The sequence below is a fragment of the Haplochromis burtoni genome, unplaced genomic scaffold (genome assembly GCF_018398535.1).
Source record: "Haplochromis burtoni strain Fernald_Lab_line unplaced genomic scaffold, NCSU_Asbu1 Contig_6, whole genome shotgun sequence".
Taxonomy (NCBI): Eukaryota; Metazoa; Chordata; class Actinopteri; order Cichliformes; family Cichlidae; genus Haplochromis; species Haplochromis burtoni.
In genome coordinates, this window is record NW_024582367.1 from 2699680 (window position 1) to 2724003 (window position 24324).

At 41.1% G+C, this 24324-nt stretch overlaps 1 protein-coding gene across 3 annotated transcripts in view; it reads left to right on the forward strand.

Annotated features, from left to right (window-relative positions):
• Positions 1-24324, forward strand: part of thrab (thyroid hormone receptor alpha b) — a 150502-nt gene that overhangs the window by 9888 nt on the left and 116290 nt on the right. For all 3 annotated transcript variants that reach the window (XM_014335658.2, XM_042223702.1, XM_005913653.3), the window contains exon 2: positions 13614-13696. The gene's annotated coding sequence lies outside the window, so the exon portion shown is untranslated. The remainder of the gene's footprint in view (positions 1-13613; positions 13697-24324) is intronic.

The following is a 24324-nucleotide window of genomic DNA, read 5'->3' on the forward strand; positions in this document are numbered from 1 at the left end:
CCCCCTCCCCCCGATGGCCTTTTTCCCTCCTCCCGTCACGGCGAAGGCACCGCGTTTGACAGAAAGTGAAGCCGGCCACCGGCTGAGTGAGGTCAGCTCGAGCCCGAGTGTTTCTGTGAACATCGGTTTGTCAGCTGGCCTGTGATCGAATGATGATTGTGGAAATGGTCTGTCATTAAACACAGCTGCAGGTAGGCACACTGTGGCTTGTGGAGAGGCTTACTGTTAACAGGAAATGTCAATCACCTTTACAGAAATTTGTTGGTGGGTGCTATATCGGGAGCGGGGTTATTAGTCATCTCCTGTTGATTAATATCTCTCCTGCACGTTGGCACATTAGCACAGTTGTTTTTCACGCTTGCGTTTTCTGCTTTTTCAAGGAACAATAATAATAATGAGGGAGGATTATTGTAATTAGCTTGCACATTTTAAGAATGTGTTTCAAAACATTTAAATTTGTTATTAATACATATTCATATGAAGGCAATGGTTGTGAAAAACAGTGTGAGATCTGCCACTCGGTCCTGAAGGCTTAAAGTATTTTTCAGATGAGCACTTTAGAGGCTTGCTTCATGCTCGGAATATTTCTAAAACGAGGCGATGTGACCTTTGTGACCTTTTTTTTTTTCCCTCATCCAAAGCAACCCTACAGGCTTCATTTGCTGATGCTCGCTGTCTGTATGGATTTAACCTTTTAAAGCTGTTATAGAAAACTCACGCTGTGCAGCCAAGCTGAGCAAAAAACCCCACATGCCGACTTTGATGCTCTTCTTTATAACGCAGGATTGTAAACTCAATATCCGAAGGTAACGTTTTACAGATAACTAAATAAAACTAATAATGGCATTTTAATCGGCAAAGAAAATCTAGTAATTAGTTACAGGCCCATCTTTCCTGTCAGACACTGTGAAATGAGATGATTTTTAGAGCATGTAATTAAAAAAAGAATATAATTAATTTGTTTTTATATCAGGAATCAGGTTTGCCCATCAGTCTATGTTTTGAATGAGTCAAAGGTGTAAACTGAAATGCTCAAAGGGAAATTTGTTCTACTCCACGTGTGAAAATTGCAAATAATAAAGTGAAAGATAGAAGAGCCAGTCTTGTGCTTCCAGTCTTTCCTCAAAACTAAAAATCAATCCAGCGTATAGGAATGGTTGTTTTCGAGAAGGCTGCACTGCAAGGTCTTTCGGCCGATTAGGAGTATCCTGTAATTAAATTCGGAAAACTTCTTCAAGAATTACAGAAATGTGGAAGCAGTTTTAGATTTGAAAAACCCACCGAGGTCCCTCAGTCTACACACAGCCTTGCTAGCTTTGCTCAGTTGGAATTTGTGATTAATCCAGGGATCCGCGCAGCATTTTAACTAAGTCTATGCTTCAGGTTTTTTTAAATACCTCCAAGGATGGTTTAATCCACTAAAATATAGATGACAAAAGAGCCCAGCTGATACTGGCTTTCTGGGGTGGATGTCATTACTCATTGATTGCTGCAGTGGTGTTTTTGCTGACAGCACTCTCTCTCTGCTGTGCTTCACTGGGTGTGCGAACAGTGAGACTCGAGAAAGTCACAGAGAGCAGTGGCAGATAGTGTGAATGAAACTCACTTCTCTCACCCACGGCAGTCGTGGCAGATGGCTGCCCCTTTCTGAGCCTGGTTCTGCTGGAGGGAGCTTCCTGTTAAAAGGGAGTTTTTCCTTCCCGCTGTCATCTAAGTGCTTGGTCATAAGGCGTCGTCTGATTGTTGGGGTTTCCCTGTATCATGGTAGGTTCTTTATCTTACAGCATTAAGCGCCTTGAGGCGATCATTTTACCTGTTTTCAAAGCCAGCCTTTGTTAGTTTTTTGGGTTGTTTTAGATGTGCACTCCTTCTGAGCTTATTGTGCACAAAACATTTGTGTATGTTGTACAGTCTGGTCAGCCATGATGCTATTTTGCTACAGGTGCTGCAGAAAATGAAGGACTGTAAACAGTGGAGTCTGAATGTTGCCGAATAACCAATTTCACAAAATCATTTGCATTTTGGTCAACGTATACGTCTATATCGGTATATGTAGGCCAGTATTGGCTAGTGGTCTGTCTCTGCATGACAGGATTCGCATGAGAGTCAAGGAGTGCTTTTCATCTCTACCTGTTAATTTTGCTAGCCAAGCAGGGATGGAGAGCTACACACTGGGAGGTCCAGAGTGCAAAGTTAATGCCAAGCACCCTGAGGCAGTGCATGTGCATGTGTGTATGCGTTTGTACAAGAACCAAGAGACTTTTGGATCTGGCAGCCTCGTGCATTCCTCATCTGAATTGTTTCAACTGCAGCCAATCAACAAACGCTGGCACATAGCAGAGATCGGTGTAGTTCAAGTTCATTCAGTTTCTCACTTGTACTGAAAGTAACAGAATTTATGTGTGGGCATGTAGTGAGAGCTGTGTTATATGTTAATGCGTGTACTCGGATGGTGCTAATAGTATGCGTGGGAATATGTGTGTGCTTGTGTAATTCTGATTCTTAGAGCACGGTGTTTCTGCACCGTCTCCATGTGTTTGATGCCGACGACAGGCTCATGTTTCCCTCAACATAACTGGCCTTGCTAGAAGGAAACTTAATAGGCAAAGTGTGAGGCAACCACTCTGTGATTAGTTTGCACTACCGCTTTGAAGTTGAAGTAGCCTTTGCCTGGCAGCGCTGGACACAGAAATTCTGGCAAGCTGCACGCAAGCATTGCACACTTGCACAGCTTCTCAGACAAACGATACGCATGCATGTACGTGCATGCTTTCAAACCAGCATGTAAAACCCGCACATGCATGTTCACAAACATGCAGACAGCTGTTCTTAGTTACGACGTCGTCAGCTTCAAATTTTATAAATCACTGCCCTTTAATGAACACATGTTCACATTCATTTGCCTTTACTACTGGCGCTGGCCCTTTTTTATGTCTCATTTTTTTATTATGGGTTAGCGATCCACCTCATTGATCAGTTCGTGTTTTAAACACTTGCATTTCATAATCGGCGCGTCGCTAGTTTGCACAGATTTGTGTATATACACAAAGGTGCATCCTTTTCCTTTTTTCCGCTGGCCGACCAGCTGCCTGTTTGTACAGCTCTGTCCAAACTGTCTCCAGTGAGCGGCTACTTCTGTGCCCAACAACAACTGTTCGGCTTTGTTTATTGCAAGATGACACTGGATGGCAAAAGCAGCTGCCAATAGCCCTGTATGACAGAAACAGCTTCTTGTTTAGGATTACTTTGACATGGGTACACTGTACCACTGCAAAATTCTCAAGCTGTGAATACTGTCCAGTCCTGAGCATGCATAAAACACATAAAACGCACCAGAGAAACATCAACAAGAGCAAACTGAAAGTACACTTGTAGCCCCATGCAGCACATGGATTTTAAGTAAAGCTGTTTTCAGGACTAAACTGATGATTGAAACAACGGATGAGGTGTGAAAGTGAACTGTGAAAATAATCAAATGAGTCCACCGATGATTTATAGATTTGTTTTTAAGGTGGTCCAGGGTGACTGAAGAAGGTGACAAGCCGGCAGGCCCCTGAGAAGAAGCTCCGATTGCTGCTTGTGTTCTCTCACTCGTGTCCCTGACCCTTGTCCAGGTTGGACGGGCTCCAGCTGGTCCTCAGAGCGAGCGAGCTCTCCGTGCTTTCACATCTGTAGCCCTGTTTTTGTGCCAAGGCAGGCAGCGCTAACCCCTCTGACCTTCCATTCGGGTTTGTGTGTGAGAGGGAGCGAGAACTATAAACAGATGACATTACAGTGAGGAACTGGCATAAAGGGAGAAATGGTGCCAAGACCGTGTTTGTATTATGCGTTTGTTTATTCTCTCCGTGTTCATATCAGGTGTCACGTGAAAAAACATTGTTAACAGTCTATTGCTTCCCCTTGTTATTGGTTGTGTGCGCGTGTGTGTGTATGAGTGTGTCAGACCTTATCTGACACGAGGGATTAGCAGACTGAAGCCAGCCTCTGGTGTTCTTTACCCTCCCTGCCTGCAGAGGTCCATCTGATTCTTGTTGCCTTGCTTTTTTGGGTTTATTACCAAAAACGACACTATTGTCTGGTATTCCTTTTGAAGTAATCAGCATCTGAGACATGATATCCCCCACTGTATCAGCACGGTGAACTATAAACTTGAATTTCATTATGGAATTAAGAACAAAGTCAAAGGGAGCCAAATTTGGCGTGTAGGGCGGCCAACATTTACGTGCGTCCAGCTGCCTTTGTGCTATAATTATAATTTTGAGCGTTCTCCTTCAGATGCTGAAGAACGTCAGCATCTGAATGAAAGTCTTGCTGTTGCAGTCTGACCCTGGGGGGTGGATTTAAGCTGCACCACCCTGTTAATGTCAAAGAAAATGTTGTGTATTTTTTGGGCTCGTGCCCCTGATAGTCTTCTTCAGTCCTTTAGACTGCAGCCTCTTCTACTGCAAACTTTGCATCCTGTTTTCATCACCGGTGATGATCCTCAAGGCAGGTTTGCTGTCAAAGAGCCCTGCAGAGAAGGTTATTAGACAGGATACTGACTACCAAAGTTACTGCTAGCACCTGTTGTGTGGTTGTGCATTTCTCCTTCTCACCAGGCGTTTTTACAATGATTTGCAAGCATCATTTTAAATGTGCAGTTTTTAAATAGCAGCCAAATTCCTAAACAAAAAGATCAGGCTACGCACTTTTATTTTATTTAGCCTCTTTTGTCATTAACGGAAGAATCTGTTTTGCCTGCCCAGGATTCAGATTAACTTCACGTAAACAAGGGGTTCACAGGAAATGATGCAGCATGCAGCCCATCCTTTGTTAGTGTTTGTGATCTTATCTTGATCAAGACAGTCTCACTCTGCTCTTACCGTCTATCAGACTTCAGCCACAAACAATGGAGGGTTAATGAAATGTAGTAACTGTAACCTCTGATAAATGTTACTTTTAAAAAAATAACATCTCTCCCACCTATCCTTTTATTTTTTACTAATTTGGGGAAACTGTACCTTTAAAACTAACTCGCAGCGACTGCGAAATATGCAGAAAAAGTGATGTAGTAAGCGTAGTGCACTCGAAAAACTCAAATACAGAAAACACTATATAATGTGAAAGTAATATGCATTAAAACAACTGGTGGGAGGGCGCCATTATGTTTTATTACTCTATTTAATGCCATACTGTATGTTCATCGTTTTGGCCTAATGGGAGTCGATTGTGTGCTTCAGAAATGCAATAAATATGTATTTTGTTTTTGCATCCAACTGTTGTGCCAACAGATTTTATTATTAGAAATGAGCACCAGTGTATTTCCAGCGAGTGAATAATTGATTATTGAACCGTTTCTTTGGGAACAAAGGCCTCTCGCCATGCATACTGATGAGCTCATACAGTACATGTGCCTGCCGTGCATAGGGTACACACATCCCCATAAAAGGCCACTCAAAGGATATAAAACTGTCAGCAGTTGAAGCAGAGCATGGTCTGGTGCTATACTCTAGATCACGTATACGTGTTTGTCTGTGCTGGCTTTGGTCCTGCGGCACACTGCTGCTTCAGTGAATCAGAGTCCCAGAGCTTCTTTACTCTAGATTAGAGAAAGGAAGGAAATTAGAGAGAAAGAGAGAGCGAAAGCTGAAAATGGGTCAGACATCTAAGAGCCAGGCATTTCTTTTTCTAAGATGGGTGTCAAGACTTCTCTTTCCTGCTTTATCTTACTTTGTCTCGCATGCACCCCCCCAACTCTCCCACTATTCCAGCCAAAGAAAAGTGCAAAGGGAGGAGAAAGTTATTATGCCTGGCATGGCTGCAGAGGACTGCCTTTAATTTGGACGCAACCCAGCTGATCAATCTCCTCATTGGCTCTGTTACAGCACTGTGTGTTTGTGAGTGAGAGTGCGTGTTCAAGCCCATACGTAACAGCTAAGCTTTTAAACTATGCAAACCAACAGAGTGTTCCAAAAGTAAAGCACACTGGATTAATTCCATGTGGAATTGACTTAACTCTGTAGACAGAGCTGCGGAGGAACAATGAATCGGATTAGAGCTGGAATGAGCGTTAGCGGAATAAATATTGCAACAAAGTCAAAATAAAGGACCATCAGATGCATGTGTGGAGTTCTATAGATGCTGATGTTAGACCGGGTCAACGGGTTTGGAAAGAGGGGCTCTTGAATGCACACACACACACAGATGGAGGCATGCATTCACTCTAATTTACATTTAAGTAACTCTGCGTGATTTGCATACTGTGCAAACATATGGACGTGATTCAGCGGGTGGTTTGGCAAAGAGGGAGAGCCTGCAACATTTCCTTTTGGGGCTATTCTCTGGCATTGACAGCATTTAGCCGACTTCTTTTAGGAAGCATTAGTTATAAATGCATGACAGCAGCTTTCCAAAACAGCAACCTGGGTCCCCTCAGAATTCATTTTAACAGGAAATCCCCGAAAGGAAACAATAACATTTATTCATATGTGTGCTGTAAGGAGCACAGGGTCAGTTATTTTCTCTTTATTCTAGTTAATTATTTTGCCAATAAAATGCAATAAAATGTTTGCGGGTTTTTTTTAAAAACTGAAAATAACTGTTTGTTAAAACAGCAAAAAGTGACCAATAGCCGCTTATCAGTACCAGCACCTCACAATGAGGCCTGCTCCCACAGGAAACGACACGGATAATGTTGTAATTCCAAAGCACTTACGTGACGTCACAATTGTGGAGCAAAAAAGCCAAACAACCTGCTCAGTTTGGCCACAATATACAGGTTATACTGTTTATAGACTGTACTTTGTATTACCTTCACTGCTGTTTGCTTGCTTTCTTCATACTCAGCATACAGCAGTGTGCAGCACTTCATGCATTTGCATTAAATGTCTTTATTATAGCTGTTTGTTTTTGGTTTTTTTACATAAAAAAAAAAAGGGCTACCAGCTTGTAGGCAAAGCAGCCTCCATATTGTGCATTTACATTGACATGCAATGTGTGAGTGTGGTTGATTTTGATTGGCTATTTACTGTTTCCATGGTTACAAATTGATCATTGGGAACAGTAGTCTTCCCGTCAGTGCGCTGTCCTGTTCTATTTTCATGTGGAAGAACTTGATGCATTTTAAAATGTCAAGCTTTGGATAAATGGCTCGGTACTAAAGCTGAGATTTGTCTAAAAGGATTAACAGTCCTCACAGAAGCTGTCATCTTCTTTTATTATTGTGAAGATAAGCATCACGCTGTGCTTGCAAAATATTGGTTTGCAGGACCGGCATACTGATTTTTTTTTTTATTTTAAACTCGAAGACTGAAAAGCTCATGACGAGAAAATGGAACAATACTTAAAGCTGAAACAGCTTTGCAAGAAAACGTAACAGCCTGTTAGTAAATATCCTTTTATGCGGTCTCAGAATGATTGCAGAGCAAACAAACAGACTTGTACTCGCTCCCTTTTCCATCACCTGCTTTTCTGATGGACTTGTGATTGAAGAGCAGAAAGTAATGGCATTTTATTTTTCAGTCAGGGCAAAAGTGAATCGAGTTTTCTTGATGTTGTGTGACACTTTTTTCTTTTTTTTAAAATTTAACATGAGCTATTTTGCTTTTCTTCTGGAAAATAAAATAAAATAAAAATTCTAACAATAATCAGGGTCAGAGCTTCCTAGTTGTTACTGTATATATCACTGGGTTTATTCAAGGTTTTAAAGATTCTTTGTCATTATTCAGTCACATAATGAAATTCTGTGAGGTAGTTATCATCTTTAAACAGCTGATATTGAACACACAGACAGAAACCCATTAAATAAATAAACCCAATAGGGAAACATAAACAGTAGGTAGCATTGTAGTTACTTGTTGTAAAGTGCATGTCCCTGTCTTTTTAGGCATGAGGTGTGAGCTCTGGGGAAGAAGATGGCCCTCAGTCTGATTCTTGTTTTTTTGGTCCTAGACTGTCTTTGAGAAGGCAGAGGGACAAACAGCTTATTACCTGGGTGGGTGGAGCCATCATCTGGACACAGCCAGCATACATTGTCATAGAACTGGGAGAGGAATTCCTACAATCCCCAATTACTGTTCTGAGTATTTACCTTTGCATACACTCATTGGGAACTTCATTAGTGACATCTGTTCATCTCCTTGTTAACACAAATTTCTTATGAGCCAGTCACTTGGCAGCAACTCAACGCATTCAGGCATGTAGACATGGTCAAGATGACCTGCTGAATCTTAAACAGAAGTTCTTAGAATTGGGAGTAAAAATTAATTATGTGGTTTTGAATGTTGCATGGTTGCCAGATGGACTGATCTTAGTATTTCTGAAACTGCTGATTTACTGCAGTTTCAAAAGAGAAAATATGCAGTAAATTGAAGTTTTCTGGATGAAACTGCCTTGTTGATATCGGCGGTTAGTGGAAAATGGTCAGACAGCTTCATGCTGACAGGCAACAGCAGCTCAAATATGCTCTTCTGCAACCGAAGCGAACAGAGCATCCTGAATACCCGACATGTTGTCCACACCAGTTGCTACTTCTAACAGCTAAGAGTAAGAGACTGAGGCTACAGGAGATATTATACTGAAAATATTATATCATTATGTGACTCAAGGTGCACCTAATAAAGTGGCTAAGTGTAGACAGAAATGCCACTAAATCTCTCACATTTGCAGATTCAACAAAAACATCCTAGCATAGTATCACTGGGTTTACTCATCCTAAAAGCATCAGTTGTAGTCACTGCTAAAATATGGAAACTCTGCCCCAAATCCAGTTATATTTGCTATATCATCTTCCAAACATCTTCCAAACAAGCATCTGGGATGAAGGGGGCTTGTGTTGTATTCATTATGTGGTGAGACTCAAGAAAGAAGGGAAAAAGCCTCAAGGAACAGCTGATATTATTTAATGCTTTTAAAACTGCCGCATGCGTAATCTGTTGTGAACATCTGCTGAACCTTTAAATCAGACATTGACCTCTCGGTGTGGCTGTGTGTCGCTGTGCACTAAAGCATGTCACAAGAATGAAGCTCATGTGAAGACATGTTATGCTGTTGAGGAAACAAGTCCGTCTCTCTCAGGCTGACAAGTTAGAAAAAGAGCATTTTTACTCCTCTTTGTATCACCTGTTCTTTTTGTGCATCACGATCGGAGGCAGGAATATTAATGAGAAGCTCATATACTGCCATTTGTAATCTCTGCTCCCTGCTTATCTTTTATTTGCTCAGACAAATTACTCAAGTAATGATATTTGGCTCGGGTGATATTTTTATGCCCGTGTTTAAACATCACAGCAATAGTAGTGCAATAAAGGTGCAACTGCTAAAGCCGGTTGTTGGCTATCAAAATAGATTAATCAATGCTGATAAAGAAATGAGCTGTCTAATACTCAGTGCAATAAAGCCTTCCTAGTATGCGTTACTCCATGTAAGTCCTTTGTTTTGTTTAGCACTTAGGCGTTATCCAATGAGCTTCAAGCTCTGTGGATTTTCTTTCCGAATAGCATCTTCTTTTTGTGTTCCAACTCTTTCAGAATAAAGCACCGGGTTTTCATATAGCAAAACAAAAATCTGGAGAGGTGCTGTCTCCTTACATGTAGCAAGAGAACTTGTAAGGGAACGAGACTCACAGAGTGAGATCTTGGTTGGATGAGCCTACAAGTGCGTGAATAACGTTTACATTTTGATTTATATCAAGCTAAAGCTTAGCAGGGTGCTGGTGTAGCTCACCTGGTTCAGCAGTTGACTATATGGTAAAGGGTGTGTGCCCCCTACCCTCTCCCTGATTTCCAGTCTACACTCTAATAAAAACTCTAAAAATAGCTGTTAATTCTCTAATATGTTTAACATGTTGATCCTGAACGCAGCTCATTGCTTTAAGTCTGTTTTGGAGTCTGATTGATCCTTTATGATTTTTGGTGAGCTCAGCACGGTGCATTATGGAAAATGTTGCATGGGGAGTAAGACGCCGCTGAAGAGTTTGCTGCAATGACTGCTAGCGTTGTTAATAAGTTAAAGCTTGGTACGTCTGGACCCTTCTTGTTACCAGCACTAGTGTACGGCACAAAATAAAGTATCATTAACTACAAACACCAACTTATTTCTCTTTTAAATAGATTTTATAATGTAGGTTTGCTGTCAGGTTTACCTCTTCTCTCTGCCACCTGTGAGGATGCATATTTATCCCTCCCCAAGTCCTAAGAGCTGGGTTAGCATATGGGTTAACTGAACAATCAAATGCATGGCTGCCAAACTCGATCACTCTTATCAAATGAAGAGTATTGGTTGCAGAAACGTACATTTCTTCAACTTAGAGCTAATTTATCGAAGCGATCCGGTGTGAAGTTGTGCGTGATTGGATGATGGTACAATCCTTTTTTTTTTTTTCATTTGATCAGTCCATGAGTAGTAAGGCTTGGCCTCTCTGGTTCTTTCTGTTAAAAATTAAAGGCCTTTTAATAGACCTCCCTGCTTTACAAGCATTAGGTAGCACTAACAAACTGCTTCTGAAATTAGTTCACTGAGATTAGGTGTGGTGAGGTCTTGTGTAAGTTTTTAGGTCCATTATTTTATTGGCTACCACTGGAAGGAGACGCTAATGCTGTTCCCAAGCCCTGATAGATTGGGGGTGGGTTGCATCACAAACCTGGACAATAAGGAAAACACCCAGATCCATCTGCTGTAGCGACCCTTTGGGGAAAAAAGTGTAGCCAAAAGTACCTTTTAAGTTATTAGCTGTCACCGTGGTTTTTTTGTGTGTTCCCAGCATAAAATGAAAATGAGAATAATCAATCCACGTAGCCTCTGCATATCTTTATATTTTAATTTGTGAAGCAGCAAAAGCTGTGAGACAACATCTAACACCCAAAGGCCACCATTTCTGTTTCTCATTCCCGTTGATTTTGCCGCCAACAAGCTGTCTTTTAATGAATAACTTCATCATTATCTTTTCAGTGCAAGATATGATTTTATGTGTGCTGCCTGTCAGGTCAAGAGGAAAAGTGGCAGCGGTGATGTGCGTCTGCGACTGAATGTCATCAGATAATGATACAAGCTATGGAAATGTATCTAGTATGCCAAACAGAACATTATGATGTAAAGATACCAAGTGTGTTCAGTTGTGTGTGTGTGTGTGTGTGTGTGTGTATGTCTCAGTCAGAGCTTTGAACGTATTTCTTTACCTGTCACAAGCTTTTGTCACATTGTTAACTACGCTTGGGAGGCATCTGTTTTCCGGACTTTGTTATTCTCTTGACATATAAGCATGTGAACGTATTTGTGTGTACGTAACAGTAGCGTCCTTAAAAAGGATGCTGATGTTTTGCACTGTTGACATTAGCTGTATTCAGATTATTGTTACTATTATTATACTTACTTATTTTTAACTTTTTGCTGTGATCAATGATGATTCTGAGGCCTCATTTACCTTGGAAGTCAAAGGAGAATCGCAGTGGGCAAGGCAACGACGAACTCATTGGATAAGGTCTTCAAATCTAAGGACATTTCTTAGCCGATGAAAACATTGATTTTCACTTTTTTTTTTTTTCTCCATGGGGACCTATAGTTGGGGAAAGTTTTCCTGGGGAAAACAGGACAGTCGACAAATTGTACGTGGTGCTGTAGAAGGATTTTATTAAAACCATAGACAGCCACCAGAAGGACCAACAAATCAATCTTGGAAGAAATCAAGCCATCAACGTCACTGGAAAGACAAATGATAAAGATACGACACGCCAACTTTGAACTTGTCATCAGAACACAATAGTCATTAAAAAAGGACGTCATTATTGGAAGAACAGTAGGAAAAAGGCAATGCGTTGGTTGGACGGCATTAAAACAATGACAAGAAGACTTCAAACTCACACAGGATCAATGTTGCTGTACAATCCACCAGATTTAGATTTCTGATTTCTTTGCCGAGCCTATAACATATCCTGCATCCTTGTAAAAAGAGGATGACTGATATTTTCTGGCTGGAAATCAAACAAGAGGAACTGACAGTACCGGACAGCTCATTGACAATAGTAGCGGACTGTGTCGACCCTACATGTAGTTGTGCATAAATCCCCAGGAAGGGCCAACCTTTTGCCTTCTTGTAGGAGTTGTGAAACTTGCCATGTCATTGGCATATTTTCTGACTACATCTTCAATTTCAGAAACTCACATGCATTCATCTTAGCCTGTAGCCCCGCTCATGTGATGCTGTAAAACAGACTTTTTTTTTGTGCTTGTTTCTATTTTCACACAGTACACATTAATGTGGGCACCAACCTCTGCACCCCCCACCTCCCACAGGGTGTGAGATACAGCATCTTATGAACATGGGCATGTGTTAAACATTTTTGCAGTTTATATACAATTAAATGCTAATAGAGTGGGAGGCTGGAGAGTTGGAGGGAGTTAAATAGCTGAAAGCATGAAGTCATGCAGAGCGAGGATACAGAGGTCAGCACAGTTGTACGCATCGCCTATGGGGAGAGGTAGGCCATGGCTATACATGATTAGAGCGTGCGTGAAACTATTGTGAGCATAAATTTACTGGCATGCCTAGCTGAGCTATTGCGAGGCTCAATTATCTGTGGTTGTTCGTCCATGTAGCTGAGTCCCATACTCTTGCATTCACTGCCTGTATGTATTAATTAATCATTTCAATCCCCCTTTTTCACGATCAAAAAATAAGCTAAATAAAATCGAGCCATTTTGAGTTGGCATTTTTATCAGACTGAGTTAGTGTTGTCCGAAACACAAACACACACAAAACATTATTTAATTTGCTTCTACCAGATCACTTCAGTTGATCTGATATAAAGGGCCTGTTCAGAATAAAACAACTCAATGTTAAATATAATTTACTTTAGTGGTCATATATAAAGACCAGCTCTATTATGCTTATAGCCTTTAGAAAAAGTGCAGGTATGCCTAGCGTGAATGCTCTCTCTCAGCTTGCTTTTTACTTGGCGTTCATCAGCATCGCCATGAGTGTGCAAGTACCTTGATAGTATGTGTTGAAGCATGAGTGGTAATTATTCAGTTTTTCTAATGCAACTGATTAAAATATTTAACTTGGCTGAGATGTCTGTTAATATTGCCTGGGGTCTTTCGTTTATGTACAGTAATAGGTGTTAATATTGAAAGGTCTTTTTGTACAAAGTGTAATGAAGCCAAGCAGACAGTAAAGCGAATATCTGCATAGTGTACTGGAGAGCTGTATACTCCATATACCTGCCCCTTTGAAAGTTCGGCAACATTCATGCTATAACGGCGCTTTGATGCCTTTGGCCAAAGCCTCGAGTTAGACAATTCATTTGGTTGAAGGATTAGACTGCTAAGCTTTTTAGTGGTAAGCTGGTCACATGAAGATCTAAAATTGGTTTTGATAGACAAGAAAACCTTGCGCCTCCTTTGGGGATTTTCCTCTCTTGAACTCCCAGACTCCTCCCATGTCATCCCTGACTTAGCAGTACATGCATGCTTCAGTGGCCATGTGGATTTGCTTGTGCTCGAGTTGTGGCTATCTGTAGGATTTGGCTCACAGGATTCCTCTGAAAGCCTTTTCACTCCCTGGAACTTTTGGCCTGGTGAATGTTTTGCTTTTGTTGGCAAAGACACGAAGAATCACAGATTGTCTCTTCTGATTGCAGAGTCTGCGAAGACCTGTGTTGGGATAAAAGCTGTATTCAAATCTAAAGAAAGGGCACTGAAGTGAAGGCAGCTGACAACCAAGGTAAGAAAAAGTTTGCATGGCTTTATGTACAACGCTGGTGGCTTGTATTAACCGTCAGACTTCGTCAATGGGATCTGTTAGTGTAATGGTACTGTGATATATTGACAGTGAAAAGCCTGGTTGGTGTTACTTTTCCACTGGAACACAGTGTCTCGTTTCCACAGGTACAGAGTTGATGGGGTTTTTTTTATGGTTGTTTTTCTGGAGACTTCTGTATATATAGTACATATGAACTGTACACTTATTGACTGGCACTGACATGTTTGTCAGGTTCCCATGGTTTCCACCTGTCAAGAATGTCCAGAACATTGGAAAACGATCAAAAATAATCTATCCAGAGCGTTTCCTCATCTTTCCAGACGAGCTATGTTAGCAAACCTGATTCTATTTGCCACCTAAGCACCTCAAGGGTCACATGTGTTGTATGAACAAGCTCCAGACTTCATTTACAAAGGAAATCGCATGCTAGATAGTTTTGCATTTTGCATGTGCTTAATGAGTCTTACATATGCTGTTTCCTGTGTATGCAGCTTTTTCAGTGTGGCAAATGAAGGAAACTACACTTTGAGAACAATAACAGTGTGTTTGGGCAGTGCATTATGCGTGCTATGCAAACACATTCTCAACTGGTGCAACATCCCTGTAGGGTTGTGGAGGGTTGAGGAATCACTCAGTCTTGACAAGACAGTAAATGTGGACATGGTGGAATTAACCTTGTTCTGCAACACATTTTCTGGGCCAGCTTTTCTTTTTTGTCTGCTGGCGGCGGGTCAGCGTATCGTCTGACAGTTTACATTCCTGAAATTGCAACAGTCAACGATTTTCCCCAAGAGCGGTGTCTTGCACCGTGTTGGATTTTTGCCTTTTATCATAACTGCTACATGTTAACATGCTGTGCCTCATTGACGAGTCGTGTCTTTGATTCAAAGCGGCGTTCCTGATGACTGATGATCTCTTTCTTGCTTTATGCATGTTCTCACTGTCTAACACCACCCTGGTTGATGGAGTAATTGGAAGAAGTCTGCTGAATCCTAATCAGGTTTTGAGTCTGATACAGAAGAAGTAAAAGTGAAAGATTCATATGTAATGACTTCTGTTGGCTGAGGAGTAGGAAACAATCAAGCTTTGAGCTGCAACCTAATAAATGTTAACAGCCTGTGTCTACAATCGGAAAGTGAGAGTAACCGCATATCTAACGTTGATTAAATAAATGCATTAGAATGAGAGCTGGAGGCTGCTGACATTTCCAAGCTTTTATTTCTTTAGCTAATTCTCCAAATGCAGGTGGTCCCAGGTCAGAACTTGAAGTTGACAAGCTTGAATTACAGATTTGATATAAATCAGAGATTAACATAGAGACTCTGACATGTGGAACCGATATGGTGTTATTAGGTCCATTGTTTTTCTGAGGATTTATAACTCAGTCGGTCACAATCGGAGGGCGGCTTTGGGCACTGACGCATGGATCTATATCTTTACTTACTTTGGCTGATTACTGTCATCACTTTGCAGAGCCAAATTTCATTTTGACATTTGGGATAATGGCAGGAACATGCTCCTCTGCACTGTATAAAAGCATTCATACTGTAGATAAAGGGTAGATATGAAGCAGAGAAATTCAGGGTCCAATCATCTACAGCAGCTGAACGCATTGAATTAAAATTGTTAAAAAATGCTGAATGAAATTTTAAATAAGGTAGGGAAAAGTAGGAGAAGTTTGAATATTTTTGGAGATTGTACTATCTATATAGCTGAATCATCCAGGTTTGACTGTATGATGGTGGGTGCCACAGATGGATGTGCTTCTCTTTTGAAACCTAACTGCACATTGCTACGATGCCACGTTGTTGATTGTTTAGTGTGGGAGCACTCCTACACACTTACATTGATCTGAACACTTTTGTTTCCTTTGTACCCAAAAAAATTTAAAAGTTGTGTGATAGCATCTGGCTACGTCAAAGAGCTAACTAGCATCATCATTATTAGAAAGTTGTCAACTGCCGCTTCCCCATTTCTATAGTTCTCTAATTCTGTGTGTATTGTTAGTTGCTTTGAAGTTCTTCCTCTTTTTGATATCACATTGTTTGAATTTACTACATACAGTGGGAAAGTTACCCCACCTCCTACTAGTTTTTAAAGGTATAGTTACATAGTGAATAGGACATAAAATGGTCATTTTCGGTTGGATTTTATTGTACTCAAAGCTGAGTCCATTAGCCTGCATCACACTTTAAGATTTGTTTTAGTGACAGAAATAGTAGTTTTTGTAACAATCAATCCATCCATCCATTCATCCAACCATCCATGATCTGCCGTCATCTGTTTTATAAGGGGCAATAGTCCAGGCAGAGATACCCAGTAGCAGAAACGCCTAAAATACCTCACCTAGAAGACACCTGGTTAGGTGCCTGAACCACCTTCAAATAGTGGCTCTCTGAGGCCCTCTTGAATGACTAAGCTCTTTCCTCTGTCTCTCAGGCAGAGCCTAGACACCCTTTAGGTACAGACTGATAGAATGAGATCACAGCAGAAATGAGCTTTCTCAAGAGTAGGTGAGGATAGGAACGCAGATCATCTGGTAAATCTGCAGCTTTGCCTTCCTGCTCTTCACCGCAACAGACTGATACACAGTCTGCGTTATTGTTGTGTTGTGTCAATCTACTGCTCAAGTCTTGCCTCACTTGTGAGCAAGATCCAGAGATGCTCAAACTCCTCTACTTGGAAGAAATGGTTAGAAATCTTTCTAATAGCTTAAAATGTGTCAAATATAGGGCGTTATTACTTCTGCGTCATTACTTCTGACTAAAAAGGGTGGAACTGATATTTAGGTGTGGTACTGAGATTATGTATTTCAATTGCATTTTGATTAGAAACAGAATGATGACGTGACGCACATTATAGTAGGTATCAGTGCAAACATATCAAGTGCATTTTAGATACATAAAAAAACCCTTTCTAAAATGGGCCTGCCTTCTGACATAAACTTGAATCAAAGTTCTTGAATCAAATGGTCAGGTTTGCTGGCTGTGTGAGAACACAGATTACCCATAACACACAGATAAACTCTGTAACAGCAAGATAAATATCTGTAGTTGACAGAGCCTACCGCAGTTTATGAATTGTAGTACTGACTAAAAATGAAACGCTTGGCGTCTGAGTGTTTTGTAGTTTGCTAATTGCTATTAAACCAGAAACCACAATGCAATCCTTTTCTAATTATAGTCAATTGACTTTTCTGTTGTGCTGCGCCGAGCGACTAAATCAAAACAAAGCAACCTCTGTCAGCGGATTGAGCGTCGGGCATCGCCTCTGTATACCCTCGTGGCTTTCAGGTGGCAGAGAGAACGAGCAGATCCACTCCCTCCCCATCTGTCGTGCCCGTCAGGGGAATCACCTTCTCGCTCTGGCACGCACTTGCAAACAGACGCGCACACACATCCACCTGGGAATGCATTCACAGCTACAATCATAAACAAGAGCAAGCATAATCAAATGAGCATCCCCAAGCTCACAGTCGCCGATAAAACAAATGGGACGCATTCCGATTCACGCAAAGATAATCTGTGAGCTTTGCTTATCTGCAGACAGGATGTACCTGGGGATGTGTAAAGCAGGATAGGCAAAGTGTGAGTGGGCTGAAAGCCAGTGGCTGAATTGCTTTTTTTCTTTGACAGTTTGACTCACCACCTGCCTGGGTAATCCCAGCGTTCGCTTTTGGACAACTCGCGTACCAAGCAGCAGTTTCACTTTGATTGAATTGAATTCGTCAGATGGCCATTCAGGCCTTTGCTGCCACTAACGGGAAGACGTAAACTGTATGACAGTCAAAGCTGCGTAGAAGAGAGACACAGTGACATTTAAACTGAAACCATTTCAGTCAGACAGATGAGCGTTCAGGCTGTCTCTGTATTAATGCTGTCTCCTTTTCTGTGACATTTGAATGAGCTTTTTTCCCCCCTCCACATTGGTGATCAATAAAGTAACTTAATAACCTGCCTCGAGACTCTTGGACGATTGGACAGAATAGAGTAACGTCAATTTAGTGCAGTTTTATTCTGCAAGGAAGCAAGGGATTCATTTGATATTTCCAGGAACAATGGAAACAATAACTGAATAATGACACTGACTAATACCAGGTGCGGGTTTACCTGCGTTTTGGCTGGAAACATGGCTGGGTGTCAGTGAAGCAGTAGAGACATGACACTGTTATCTTATTGTGGTTTTTTTTCTTTCTTTCTTTTTGTGCAGCGCAAGTGCTCTTTGCTTTCCAGCATATGGGTTTATTGTGTTGTAAACAAGGGGCAGCTATAATGTTAGGCTGCAGCATTATCGAGGTAGCGTGTGTGGTATTTTTATGAAACTGTGTGGTTTTTAGGACAGCTCTCTCATTCACTCACAGGAAGTGGTTTTTGCCTCTTTTCTGCAAAGCACAAAATGTTCCTCTTTTGCAGGTCTCTTGATACTTATTTCATTCATTTCTTTGTGATCACGCCGACATCTGTATTAAAGACGAGCTCTGCTTGGGGTCAAAGCGGAAAAGTGCAAACCGCAATTGGTAAAGATTAGAAAGGTTTTGTGGTGTAACGTAGCTACCCCTGAGGGCCGCGTTTGTATTTGAACTGTAGTTTATTGGTGCTGCACAGAAAAAAAGATAACGTGAAATATATATTAAATATATTTTACCAACACAGCCTGTTTAGATTGTCTTTCAACTGCATTCTTTTCATTACATGATTTGTACTGCTTTGTTGTAGACATTGAAGATAACTGGCACAATGGCACAACAGGGAAGGAAATAGTACTCAGCACCATCTACTCTTCTTCCTGTCCTTTGTTTGTTGCCCCACTTCAGTGCTAGACTTTTAATCTTCATATATGAAGGTGCTCTAGTTAAAAGTTAAAGTCCAGAGAAGCCTGCACTCACCGAGATGCACTCGCTCACCCTCTGAAATACTTGCTGTGTGGCCCAAACGCAAAATAAACAGACCAGACGAAAGACACACCGGGAGTATATTTCCCACTTCGAGCAGCACGGGGAGAAAGAAGTAACGAGAGAGGGAGAGCCTTGTTCACATACACTCACTAGCCATTTCATTAGGTATACTATACTTGGTATTGAGTGTGAGCCCGTTTTGCCCTTAATTCCTCATGGCATGGATTCAACAGTCCTGAGAGAGTTTGGGCCGTATCGACATGACAGCATGTCACATTTCCTGCAGGTCTGTAATGTAAATCTCCTGTTTGACTACATCCTAAAGGTGCTCTGTATGATTGAGATTTAGTGACTCAGTTTCCTCAGCTGACAGGCGTGGCAGTCGGTGTGGTCTACTGGTGCTGTAGCCCATCTGTTTCAACATTTTGGGCGTATCCTGCATATCTTGGCTGTAATGAGTGGCTATTTGAGTTACTGTTGCCTTGCTGTCACCTTGAGGTGTCTTTAGAGATGCAGCAGTAACTCAAATGAGCAGACGCTCTTCTGCAACTGAGGTATGCAGACGAGCATCTGATTATTGCCTAATTATGGTGCTGTTGCTTATCACCTTGAAGCAGTTCTCTGAACTCTAGCATTGACGAGGCGTTTTTGCCCATAGAACCGCTGCGTACTGGGTAGGGATGGTTGTGTGGGGAAATCCCAGCAGAGCAGCGGTTTCTGATATCCAAATGTGTCTGTAATCACACAGTTGCTTTAACCTCTGATTTAAAATTCAAAACAATAGAAATGTAAAAGTGCAGAGGTGCTAGCCTGAGGTTGCACGGTACGAAACAAATAGCTTGTTTTAATCGACCAGCTATCGCAAAATGAAAATCTGGATCTCATATCATAACTGATTTAACATTTTCTTCGGGGGGAATAAAAGCTGCATCAGAAGAAGAAAGCCAAAAATAGATTCAATTCTGTAGCTTTAAGTCCTGCACAATCTCAACATTTTAACAATAAATGAACCAAAATTTCATTTGCAAATGCTTTTGAGGGACTCCTCAAACATGTTTACATTGACTTGTTTTGCTATCGTGTCACACTGTCATTGAAAAAAATGACGTTAGATTCATGTAAAATAGGCAGCAGCTCACAGCACAGGCAGTGCACTTTAATCGGCTACAGAACTGACTTCTCTTTTATATTCCTCCCACTTTGTAAGCCATGATTGCAGCCACATGCCGTTGTTCCATTCAGATCACATACTGCAACACTAAGTCTTCAGCAGGCTCTTTGAATTGCTTGTCACTGCAACAGCTCCTGTCAGACAGCCAACTGTACTTCCTGGTGTGAAACAGATATGATTGTATCGACTGCTATCTAGTTTCAAAGTAACAATGAGGCAGTTCTTTTAGCAACCCAAGCTGGAAACATTTTTCTAAGTTCACAGGTTTCACGGGGAGCTTGTGTTTCCATACACCGCAGCGGCAGCAAATCTGACAGGAATACAAGTTTCTTTAAATGTTGACATTTTAATGCATCCATATAACAGACAGGTTAGTGGAGTCCTGAGGTTTTGCACACTCAAAATAACGAACATGGTCGTGCAGCTTTTTCCAAAATAGCATTATGTGTAAACAGTCTGTCACGTGTCAAAAACCAGCCGAGGGGCCAGAACTACTCCACTAATAAAAGTCATTAAGTACTCTAATTTGTCTACTTTGTAAAAATCTTGAGCCACCCCCCTTTTCTTTATGTTTTGTTTCCAAGGAGCCAGACCCTCTTGTAATTTTTTAAGTGGTCTTGAACAATAGTTTTCTGGGATTTTTGAAAGTGTTTCAAAGATTTCTTTTGGGCATTGGCTGGGATGTTTTTGTTTTTTTGACAAACCTGGATATGTGGAAGATAACAGAAGGTGTAAAAGGCCTCAAAATATCTACAGCAGATGAACAGTAGCTAAAAGGCATGTCCCTAAGAAACAGGAAAGATGCATCTAGTCCTTCAGTTGATCCACCTGCTGTTGAACGAAACCTCATCGAAAGTCACATCTCTGAATTGGAAGGAAATTTGGAACAAAATTACGTAATAACTGAACTGAAACAGGTGAAAACAGGTCTTATAGGGTGATTAAATCAAATCTGAAATTTTTGGATCAAATCATCAATAATATGCACAGAGAAAGTCCAGGAAAGAAATACAACATCTACAGCCGTCTGTAAAACACGATGGAAGCTTTGTCTTGGTTTGGGGCAGAATTTCAGCAAGTTTTGTTGGAGATCTTGTCAAAATCAATTGAATTATAAACTGTCATTGTGCAATATTTGAAGCAGTTTGTATTTAGAGGGATCAAAAGCCGCTAACGAAGACCCAAAGTTCCAAAGAAGAACTTTGAAAGCCCTTCAAGAAGCCTGGAAAACTATACCTGAAGACTATTTAAACAAATGACAAGAAATCTTGCTTTAGAGAGTTTAAGCTTTGATGAAGATTAAATGTAGTCATGCCAAATGTTGACTTTTAAGCTTGTTGAAATTGCTGCATCTGTTTCCCTATGAAAGAACTAAAACAAGTTGTCACCGCTTGTTTAAATGAAGGTAAAATGAAATTAATAGTTTCAAGTAATTGCACACATTTGATTTAATGGCTGTTTTATGAATACTTTATACTCCATTAAGCACCAAACCCCAGTCCACATTTCCCTCATGTTTATTAAATGGGTGGATTTAGTTCTTTTCCCTTAAAAAAATCAGTGCCCCCTCCCCATTTGTTAATGTTTCCGAAAGTGGTGTCAGTTGAGTCACGTAACAGGTGCAGCAGGCACAAGATCCTGCCCAAACATTTTGGCCCCCCCACCATGTTATATATGTAGTATACAGTCCAGCCTGTCCCTGTGGTGCCAGAAAACACGCTCAGCCACACCAGACAGATCATTTTGCTTCTCTGGCTAACGTTGCCCTGCCTGTGTTTGGTCTCGTTGTCACGGTTCAGCTATATGGGACTATAGATAAAGGTAACATATACCTTGTGATGTCTTTCACCTCAAGCTAAGGACCAAAACATCTGAGCTACTGCTGCTTTACAAGTTTAATGAATACGCCTTCAGCATGGATAAGAAGCACTGTACATTAAATGTTGATTGGATAGAAAGTAGGTCATTTTGTTGCATAAGCTCTGAGGGAGTACATGCAAGAACATGCTGGCTTATATTTTTCTATACTGAGTGTTTATCACAGCATGTGGTAGTGGTGGTGGAGCGTTAGTGCACAGTGTTGATGTTAAATGCAGTTTGTGCCATCTGCCCAGAAACTTTATATATTTGTAATGATGTAAAGAGACAGAGAGAAGAAGGAACGATTAAAAAGACTGACAGAGACGTTGGAAAGAGACTTGAGGAAGGGGAAGAGGAAAGAAGTGGCCTGTGACCGGTGGGCAGCGTTAACCAGTTTAGAAAAAGGCATTCCAGCGCTTTTGTTGTCGGGCCACAAATATTCCAGTCTTCCCTTCCTACTCCTTTGCCACACAAACAAAGTGAACTCCGGCAAAGGCGGAGAAGAGAGAAGACATTTAAAGGTCTCCCGTACAGTGGACATCATTGTGTCCCATCTGTTAGCTCTACACTTTGTTTGGCTTGAGTTTCAGCCATACATGTGTATGAGAGTTTATTAAAGACAGACTAAGGAGGAAATTGAATCCATCCTCAGAACTTTGTTTGCAGACATGAATGCACGCACAAACACCACCTCCCCCGCGCACACAGGCGAATGTGCGCTCAAATACGTCGAGTATATTCAAATGTATTTCTTAACCTCCTAAGACCCGAACTCTTCCACGGCATGCATTTTTAATTTCTCTTTGATATTTGGGCTGATTGGGGCCTGATAAATGTAAAAACAAAGAATTAGCAGATTTTTTTTTTTTTACCTAATTTTAGTTTCTAAGAAAAATGAGAGCCACATATGAGGATATTAATTTAAAATTTTGATAGAACAGTAGCAGTATACTGTCCTCGTAAATGGATATCAGGCCCTTTTAGAGCAAAATTGAGTATTTTGGTCTAAGTAACCCAAAATGTGATGTCCACATATGTGGACGCCAGGTACTAAGAGGTTAAGCTTTCAAGCACATAGTGAGGAGATGGACGCAGGAAGGTACTGGTGCACCTTTTGTACTGTATTTGGATGAGTTCCAGGTCATTGACCCGAGTCCTCCACTTTCTCATTAAAGATACAATTCTAGAATCTGAGCAGACTCAGCTCAACATGCCATGACTACTAAAAGCCATATTGGGACATTTTCCCTCCACCACTGGAAGGAAGGAGACCTATAGGAGAGCAGATTGTGAAGTAAAGTGAATAATATTGACACAATTTTTTTAACTTATTGCTTGGTTGAACACTAACTGGGTATATGCTTTAATTTTTGGCAACTTGATGACAGCAACAGAGAAGGTATAAGCCCAAACGTATGGTTTCAGATTATATTACAAGTCTTATTTTCTCTCACTTTAAAGCCTCTGCTTTGCTTTGTCTTAAAGCTAGCTGTTATAACGGTTGCCATTTTTTTATTGTTTGATGTCTCGCTAAGCTGGCAGCTGATGAGTTATCTCCATTATATCAATTGCCCATGTGCCGTTTGGCAAAGTACCTAATCCAAGTCTGTCAGGGTTAGTTTAGCTGTAATTCTGCCAATGTGGTTTGACAAACTTCTTCTGTGTGGATGTGTTTGTGTGTGCAGGTGCTGTCAGAAACTTTGTTCAGCACTTGTCCGTTAGTCAGATAGGCCTGCAGTGCACACGCTTCTTTTTCCACCAAATATTTGAGAATCTTTAAGCTTTTTTTTATTTATAATTCACCAAATCACAACAACAGCCACAGCCAACAGACGCTACAATAATACAGAGAAAACTCGAACAATCAGATGACCCCCTGTGAGCAAGCACTTGGCAAAAGGGGGAAGGAAATTCCCTTTTAGCAGGAAGAAAACCTACTTATTGCTATAAGTAGAATAGGCGACTGATAATTTGGGGTAAAAGAAGTTTTACTCTCAAGCAGAACAGAAAAGAGAAGCGACTGGAGGCAAATCTCACAGTGAGTCAACTTTTGAACTATTAGCTGATTGAGATTTTCCTCGGATTTGTTGTGAGGATGCTGGATTATGGGATTGTACAAACGCAGTAAGCAGCTCACTTTGCAGCATGGGTTGTCTGTGGAGTCTACGGTGAAATCCGAAGAAATGATCAGCTCCGTGGGGTGCACCAGAAAGAGTCTGCTCCCTGTTTTCATCCAGCTGTCCATTTCTCAAAGTTATTAAATTCATTTGTAAGAAGTTTACCCAACAAAGTGTACAGTAGCAGCTATAGCAGTGCTTCTTAGTGTGAATAAATGAAGCCCTAATGTGAGCCTGAGTATATACTGATCAGTCTTAGTTATTACACACAAAGCCTGGTGGGGTTAGGCTACCCTGACCCCACCAGGTCTGGGTGTATACAGTGTCTTAGACTCGTTAACATGGCTCTTGAGCCATTACTGGGCACTTCTTGCAGGATGGTGGGACACACTGTGCTGCTTAGGGAGATCCTTTACCATAAGATGGGTGGTGGGTTGTTTCATAACATGGATGAAAGACCCCTAAGTGCAGAACACTTAACTGTGACTAAGTGATCACTGTTACTAACTTCACCTGTCAGGGATTTTAATCTGTGTCTGATCTGTGT